The following is an 8,989-nucleotide window of genomic DNA, read 5'->3' as shown; positions in this document are numbered from 1 at the left end:
GCCAGGCCGAAAGGCAATGCCACGAACTGAAGGTGTTCGTCCCCGATGGCGAAACGCAAAAAACGTTGATGTTTGGGTGCGATCGGCACATGGAGATAAGCAACCTTGATGTCGATCGATGCTAGGAAGTCTCCTTGTGACATCGAAGCGATGACAGAGCGGAGAGATTCCATCCGAAACCGTCTGGTGCTCACATGTCTGTTGAGCAGTTTGAGGTCCAGAACGGGACGGAACGAGCCGTCCTTCTTTGGCACCACAAACAAGTTGGAGTAAAAGCCGCGACCATGTTCCTGGAGGGGAACAGGGATCACAACTCCTTCTGTCTTCAGAGTGTTCACCGCCTGAAAAAGTGCATCGGCTCGCTCGGGGGCGGAGATGTTCTGAAGAAACGAGTCGGGGGACGAGAGCTTAACTCTATCCTGTAACCGTGAGACAGAATGTCTCTCACCCATCGGTCTTGGACATGTGGCCACCAGGCGTCGCAAAAGCGGGAGAGCCTGCCACCGACCGAGGATGCGGTTTGGGGAGGCCGAGAGTCATGTGGAGGCCGCCTTGGAGGCAGTGCCTCCGGCGGTTTTTTGGGGGCGTGTCTTAGACCGCCACGCAAAAGAGTTCCTCTGGCCCTTCTCTGGCCTGTTGGACGAGGAGGATTGGGACTTGGCTGAGGGCCGAAAGGACCGAAACCTCGGTTGTATTTTCCGTTGCTGAGGTCTCTTCGGTTTGGACTGGGGTAAGGACGAGTCCTTTCCCTTGGATTCCTTAATAATTTCATCCAATCGTTCGCCAAACAATCGGTCGCCAGCAAACGGCAAACCGGTTAAGAACTTCTTGGAAGCAGAGTCTGCCTTCCATTCGCGTAGCCACATGGCTCTGCGGACTGCCACTGAATTAGCGGATGCTACCGCTGTACGGCTAGCAGAGTCCAGGACGGCGTTCATGGCGTAGGACGAAAAAGCCGACGCCTGAGAAGTCAAAGACGCAACTTGCGGAGCAGCGGTACGTGTAACCGCATTAATCTCAGACAAACAAGCTGAGATAGCTTGGAGTGCCCACACGGCTGCAAGGCCGGGGCAAAAGACGCACCTGTGGCTTCATAGATGGATTTCACCAGGAGCTCTATCTGCCTGTCAGTGGCATCCTTGAGCGATGAGCCATCTGCAACTGATACTACAGATCTAGCCGCCAGTCTAGAGACTGGAGGATCCACCTTGGGACATTGAGCCCAACCCTTAACCACGTCAGAGGGGAAGGGGTAACGTGTGTCATTAAGGCGCTTAGTAAAGCGCTTGTCCGGAAATGCTCTGTGCTTCTGGACAGCATCTCTGAAGTTGGAGTGATCGAAAAACGCACTCCGTGTACGTTTGGGAAACCTAAACTGGTGTTTCTCCTGCTGCGAAGCCGACTCCTCTATAGATGGAGCTGGGGGAGAGAGATCTAGCACCTGGTTGATGGACGATATAAGGTCATTTACTATGGCGTCCCCTTCAGGTGTATCAAGATTGAGAGCAACGTCAGGGTCAGAGCCCTGAGCTGCGACGTCCGCCTCATCCTCCAGAGAGTCCTCAAGCTGAGACCCCGAGCAGTGTGAGGAAGTCGGGGAAGATTCCCAGCGAGCCCGCTTAGCCGGTCTGGGACTGTGGTCCGTGCAGGAGTCCGCCACGTGAGACCTAGGGGCCACCCCGGGAGCACGCTGCGGCGCAGACCGAGAGGGGCCTGGAGGCGATGATCCAACAGTGCCCGGGGCCTGTGTAAGGACCGGTCTGGACTGCAAGGCTTCTAGTAGCTTGGCAGACCATTTGTCCATAGCCTGAGCCATGGATTGTGAAAGTGACTCAGAGTTTCTCAGCAAAAACTGCCAACTCTGTCCCTGCCGCCTGGACAGGGGAAGCAGGAGGGTCTGCCTGAGCCGAGGGGCCCACTAGTGACCGAGGCTCCGGATGGGCAAGTGCAACAGGGGTCGAGCATTGCTCACAGTGAGGGTAGGTGGAACCTGCAGGTAACATAGCCCTACAAGAGGTACAGGTTGCAAAAAAACCCCTTTGCCTTAGCGCCCTTGCTCCTTGTGGACGACATGCTGTTGTCTCCTAGCAGAGTGATCACTGAGGGTATATAGCCAAAAGCAAACAACCCGGCCGAACAGAGAAAATATATACAAATATATTATATATATATATATATATATATATATATATATATATATATATATATATATATATATATATATATATATATATATATATATATATTACTCCGGCACCCTAGGGGGACCAGCACCGGGTGACCGGTGTGGCTTACCGACCACCCAAAGCGGAGTGTGTGTCCACCAGATTCCCTGCCTTAGGTCTCCCAGAGCTCGTTCCTGAAATCCTCCACCGGCAGAATGTTGTATAAAAATTCAAAGCAAAAAGGCCTGCGGAGACACCATCACATGTTTCTCAACGCTGGCAGGAAACTAGCCAGGTCTTTCACCGGGAAGGAACAACCACGGGAAGGGCAGTCTCCAATCAAGGAGACCACCTATGCCAAACATGGTATCCATCCACAGACAGCCGTTTCGGGGTATTTGCCCCTCATCAGTGTGGAGTAGGAATCTGGCTAGTGGGACATTGCCTAGTAAAAGACTATGTGAGCAAGGATGGTTGACCTTAGACCAACCGAGAGGGGCCTGGAGGCGATGATCCAACAGTGCCCGGGGCCTGTGTAAGGACCGGTCTGGACTGCAAGGCTTCTAGTAGCTTGGCAGACCATTTGTCCATAGCCTGAGCCATGGATTGTGAAAGTGACTCAGAGTTTCTCAGCAAAAACTGCCAACTCTGTCCCTGCCGCCTGGACAGGGGAAGCAGGAGGGTCTGCCTGAGCCGAGGGGCCCACTAGTGACCGAGGCTCCGGCTGGGCAAGTGCAACAGGGGTCGAGCATTGCTCACAGTGAGGGTAGGTGGAACCTGCAGGTAACATAGCCCTGCAAGAGGTACAGGTTGCAAAAAAAACCCTTTGCCTTAGCGCCCTTGCTCCTTGTGGACGACATGCTGTTGTCTCCTAGGAGAGTGATCACTGAGGGTATATAGCCAAAAGCAAACAACCCGGCCGAACAGAGAAAATATATATATATATATATATATATATATATATATATATATTATATATATACACTCCGGCACCCTAGGGGGACCAGCACCGGGTGACCGGTGTGGCTTACCCACCACCCAAAGCGGAGTGTGTGTCCACCAGATTCCCTGCCTTAGGTCTCCCAGAGCTCGTTCCTGAAATCCTCCACCGGCAGAATGTTGTATAAAAATGGCTGCCGGAGCTCTCAGGGGAGGAGGGAGCCGTGGGCGGCGACTATTAAAGTGCGGGAATCTGGGGCCCTACAGTGATCAGTGAGGGGGGTGGGGGGGGAAGGACACCTAAAGTATGCTCCAGCCCTCACTGCCGACGTCAGGTCGACCGTCCCGCCCTTACCCCTGACTGGCAGGCCCGGGGGCGGGAGTTATGGTACTAGGCCGCAATGAAGCCGGGGACTAGATTTAATACCGCGGCCGACAAACAGGCGCGGTCGGCGCGGAAGTCCCGGTCTTCACAAACCAGCAGCTGCTGCAGCGTCTGTGAAACAAGCGCTCCATGCACCGTCCCCATGGGGACACAGAGTACCTTTTGATGCAGGGCCGTGTCCCTGAGGATACATAGACTCCTGTCCAGCAGATTCCCACAGGGGCTGCGGAGGGAGCACGGTCCCAGTGAATGGATGACCGGTTAGGATCCCACTTCATCCAGAGCCTCTAAGGGATGGTGAAGGAAAACGGCATGTGGCTCCAGCCTCTGTACCCGCAATGGGTACCTCAACCTTAACAGCACCGCCGACTTAGTGGGGTGAGAAGGGAGCATGCCGGGGGCCCTGTGGGGGCCCTCTTTTCTTCCAACCGATAAAATCAGCAGCTGCTGCTGACTAAGAAGGGAATTTTGTTACTTACCGTAAATTCCTTTTCTTCTAGCTCTTATTGGGAGACCCAGACGATTGGGGTATAGCTACTGCCCTCTGGAGGCCACACAAAGCACTACATTAAAAGTGCAAGGCCCCTCCCCCTATGGCTATACCCCCCCCGTGGTATCACGGGTTCTCCAGTTTTAGTGCCAAAGCAAGAAGGAGGAAGCCAATAACTGGTTTAAACAAATTAACTCCGAATAACATCGGAGAACTGAAAAACCGTTCAACATGAACAACATGTGTACCCGCAAACAACAAAAAAACATCCCGAAGGACAACAGGGCGGGTGCTGGGTCTCCCAATAAGAGCTAGAAGAAAAGGAATTTACGGTAAGTAACAAAATTCCCTTCTTCTTCAGCGCTCTATTGGGAGACCCAGACGATTGGGACGTCCAAAAGCTGTCCCTGGGTGGGTAAAGAAATACCTCATGTTAGAGCTGCAAAACAGCCCTCCCCTACGGGGGTGTCACTGCCGCCTGCAGGACTCTTCTACCTAAGCTGGCATCCGCCGAAGCATAGGTATGCACCTGATAATGCTTGGTGAAAGTGTGCAGACTGGACCAGGTAGCTGCCTGGCACACCTGTTGAGCCGAAGCCTGGTGACGTAATGCCCAGGACGCACCCACGGCTCTGGTTGAGTGGGCTTTTAGCCCTGAAGGAACCGGAAGCCCCGCAGAACGGTAGGCCTCTAGAATTGGTTCTTTGATCCATCGAGCCAGGGTGGCTTTAGAAGCCTGCAACCCCTTGCGCGGACCAGCGACAAGGACGAAAAGTGCATCGGCACGGCGTATGGGCGCCGTGCGGGAAATGTAGATTCTGAGTGCTCTCACCAGATCTAGCAAACGTAAGTCCTTTTCATACCGGTGAACCGGATGAGGACAAAACGAAGGCAAGGAAATATCCTGATTAAGATGAAAAGAGGATACGACCTTAGGGAGAAACTCCGGAATGGGGCGCAGCACTACCTTGTCCTGGTGGAACACCAGGAAGGGAGCCTTGGATGACAGAGCTGCCAGCTCAGACACTCGCCGAAGCGATGTGATCGCAACAAGAAACGCCACTTTCTGCGACAGCCGAGAAAAGGAAACTTCCTTCAGAGGCTCGAAGGGCGGCTTCTGGAGAGCAACTAGTACCCTGTTCAGATCCCATGGATCTAACGGCCGCTTGTACGGGGGCACAATATGACAGACCCCCTGCAGGAACGTGCGCACCTTAGACAGACGTGCTAGACGCTTCTGAAAAAACACGGATAGTGCCGAAACTTGCCCTTTAAGGGAGCTGAGCGACAAGCCCTTTTCTAACCCCGATTGCAGGAAGGAAAGAAACTTGGGTAATGCAAATGGCCAGGGAGACACTCCCTGAGCCGAGCACCAGGATAAGAAAATCTTCCACGTTCTGTGGTAGATCTTAGCAGAATTCAACTTTCTAGCTTGTCTCATTGTGGCAACGACTCCTTGAGATAATCCTGCAGATGCTAGGATCCAGGACTCAATGGCCACACAGTCAGGTTCAGGGCCGCAGAATTCTGATGGAAAAACGGCCCTTGGGACAGTAAGTCTGGTCGGTCTGGCAGCGACCACGGTCGACCGATCGTGAGATGCCACAGATCCGGATACCACGACCTCCTCGGCCAGTTTGGAGCGACGAGTATGATGCGGCTGCACTCGGATCTGATCTTGCGTAGCACTCTGGGCAAGAGCGCCAGAGGCGGAAACACGTAAGGGAGCTGAAACTGCGACCAATCTTGAACCAAGGCGTCTGCCGCCAGAGCTCTTTGATCGCGCGACCTCGCCATGAATGCCGGGACCTTGTTGTTGTGCCGGGATGCCATTAGGTCGACGTCCGGCACTCCCCAGCGGCGACAGATTTCCTGAAACACGTCCGGGTGAAGGGACCATTCCCCTGCGTCCATGCCCTGGCGACTGAGGAAGTCTGCTTCCCAGTTTTCTACGCCTGGGATGTGAACCGCGGATATGGTGGATGCTCTGTCCTCCACCCACATTAGAATGCGCCGGACTTCTTGGAAGGCTTGCCGACTGCGCGTCCCTCCTTGGTGGTTGATGTATGCCACCGCTGTGGAGTTGTCCGATTGGATTCGGATCTGCTTTCCTTCCAGCCACTGCTGGAAGGCTAGTAGGGCAAGATACACTGCTCTGATCTCCAGAACATTGATCTGAAGGGTGGACTCCTGCGGAGTCCACGTCCCCTGAGCCCTGTGGTGGAGAAACACTGCTCCCCACCCTGACAGACTCGCATCTGTCGTGACTACTGCCCAGGATGGGGGCAGGAAGGATCTTCCCTGAGACAATGAGTTGGGAAGGAGCCACCATTGTAGAGAGTCCTTGGCCGTCTGGGAAAGCGAGACTTTCCTGTCCAGGGACGTTGACTTCCCGTCCCATTGGCGGAGAATGTCCCATTGAAGTGGGCGCAGATGAAACTGCGCAAAGGGAACTGCTTCCATGGCTGCCACCATCTTCCCTAGGAAATGCATGAGGCGCCGCAAGGGATGCAACTGGCCCTGCAGGAGAGATTGCACCCCTGTCTGTAGTGACCGCTGCTTGTTCAGCGGAAGCTTCACTATCGCTGCTAGAGTATGAAACTCCATGCCAAGATACGTTCGTGACTGAGTCGGTGATAGGATCGACTTTGGAAAGTTGATGATCCATCCGAAAGACTGTAGAGTCTCCAGCGTAGCATTCAGGCTGTGCTGACATGCCTCCTGAGAGGGAGCTTTGACCAATAAATCGTCTAGGTAAGGGATCACCGAGTGTCCCTGAGAGTGCAAGACTGCTACCACCGCCGCCATGACCTTGGTGAAGACCCGTGGGGCTGTCGCCAGACCAAATGGAAGAGCTACGAACTGAAAATGGTCGTCTCCTATCACAAAACGTAGAAAACGTTGATGTTCTGTAGCAATTGGCACGTGGAGATAAGCATCTTTGATGTCTATTGAGGCAAGGAAGTCTCCTCTGGACATTGAGGCAATGACAGAGCGGAGGGTTTCCATCCGGAACCTCCTGGCGTGCACATGTTTGTTGAGCCGTTTTAGGTCCAGAACAGGACGGAACGAGCCGTCCTTTTTTGGAACCACAAAGAGATTGGAGTAAAACCCTTGCCCTTGTTCCTGAGGAGGGACAGGGATCACTACTCCTTCCGCTCTTAAGGAGTCCACCGCCTGCAGCAGAGCATCTGCTCGGTCTGGATGTGGGGAGTTTCTGAAGAACCGAGCTGGAGGACGAGAATTGAACTCGATTCTGTACCCGCGAGACAAAATGTCCGTCACCCACCGGTCTTTGACCTGTGACATCCAAATGCCGGAAAAGCGGGAGAGCCTGCCCCCGACCGGCGATGCGGAGGGAGGGGGCTTGAAGTCATGAGGTAGCCGGTTTGGAAGCGGTACCTCCATTTGTTTTCTTGGGGCGCGTGTGAGTCCGCCACGAATCTGAGTTTCTTTGCGTCCTCTGAGTCCCTTTGGACGAGGTAAATGGTGTCTTGCCCGAACCTCGAAAGGACTGAAACCTCTGCTGCCACTTTTTCTGCTGAGGTTTGGTTGTTCTGGGTTGTGGTAAAGAGGAGTCTTTACCCTTGGACTGCTTAATGATGTCAGCCAATGGCTCGCCAAACAGTCTATCTCTAGACAAAGGCAAACTGGTTAAACATTTTTTGGAACCAGCATCTGCTTTCCAGTCCTTTAACCACAAGGCTCTGCGCAAAACTACCGAATTGGCGGACGCCATTGAGGTGCAACTGGTAGATTCTAGGACCGCATTGATAGCGTAAGACGCAAACGCCGACATCTGCGTGGTAAGGTGCGCCACTTGCGGCACTGCTGGATGTATGATAGCATCCACTTTTGCTAAGCCAGCTGAAATAGCCTGGAGTGCCCATACGGCTGCGAATGCCGGAGCAAACGACGCGCCGATAGCTTCATAGACAGATTTTAACCAAAGGTCCATCTGTCTGTCATTGGCATCTTTAAGTGAAGCGCCATCCTCCACTGCAACTATGGATCTAGCTGCAAGTTTGGAAATCGGGGGGTCTACCTTTGGACACTGTGTCCAGCGCTTGACCACCTCAGGGGGGAAAGGGAAACGCGTATCTTTAGATCGTTTAGAGAAACGCCTTTCTGGGTGAGCGTCGTGCTTCTGGATTGATTCTCTGAAGTCAGAGTGATCTAACAAAGCACTCAATTTACGCTTGGGATAAAGGAAACGAAACTTCTCCTGCTCCGCAGCCGCCTCTTCTGCTGAAGGGGCTGGGGGAGAAATATCCAACAGCCTATTGATGGCTGAGATAAGGTCGTTTACCATGGCATCCCCATCAGGGGTATCCAGGTTGAGAGGGGTTCCAGGAGTGGATTCCTGATCACTCTCATCAGACACATCACAGGGAGACTGATTGCGCTGAGACCCTGAGCAGTGTGATGACGTCGAGGGTCTTTCCCAGCGAGCTCGCTTAGGGCGGCTGGGGCTATCATCTGAGTCATAATCCTCGGCCTGTGAAGCCGGGGACCCCCCTGTGGGCTGGATACATTCCAAGTGAGGGGGACCTGAGGACAGAGGCCTCGCCGTGCCCAAAGACTGAGCCCCATGCATAGATTGCAGGGTTTCAAGGATTTTTGCCATAGCCACAGACATATTATCCGCAAAAACTGCAAAGTCTGTCCCTGTCACCGGGGCAGAACCTACAAGCGTCTCAGCCTGGGTCACTACCTCTCCTGACTCCGGCTGGCGAAGCAGCACCGGGTCGGAGCATTGCACACAATGGGGGTCATCGGAGCCTGCTGGTAGATTAGCCCCACATGCAGCACACGCAGTATACACAGCCCTAGCCTTGGCAGCCTTGCGTTTTGAGGATGACATGTTGCTGCTTCCACAGAGCGATCTGGGATATGCAGCCAGAAGCGACCTCACAGTGCAAGAAATACAATCTTTCTATATCTTACACCGTCCACCGATACACCGTGAGGCACTAGAGGGACCAGCATAGAAAAATCGCTTACCGCCCG

Source organism: Anomaloglossus baeobatrachus, chromosome 8 (genome assembly GCF_048569485.1).
Source record: "Anomaloglossus baeobatrachus isolate aAnoBae1 chromosome 8, aAnoBae1.hap1, whole genome shotgun sequence".
NCBI lineage: Eukaryota > Metazoa > Chordata > Amphibia > Anura > Aromobatidae > Anomaloglossus > Anomaloglossus baeobatrachus.
Note: the sequence above shows the minus strand (reverse complement) of the source record.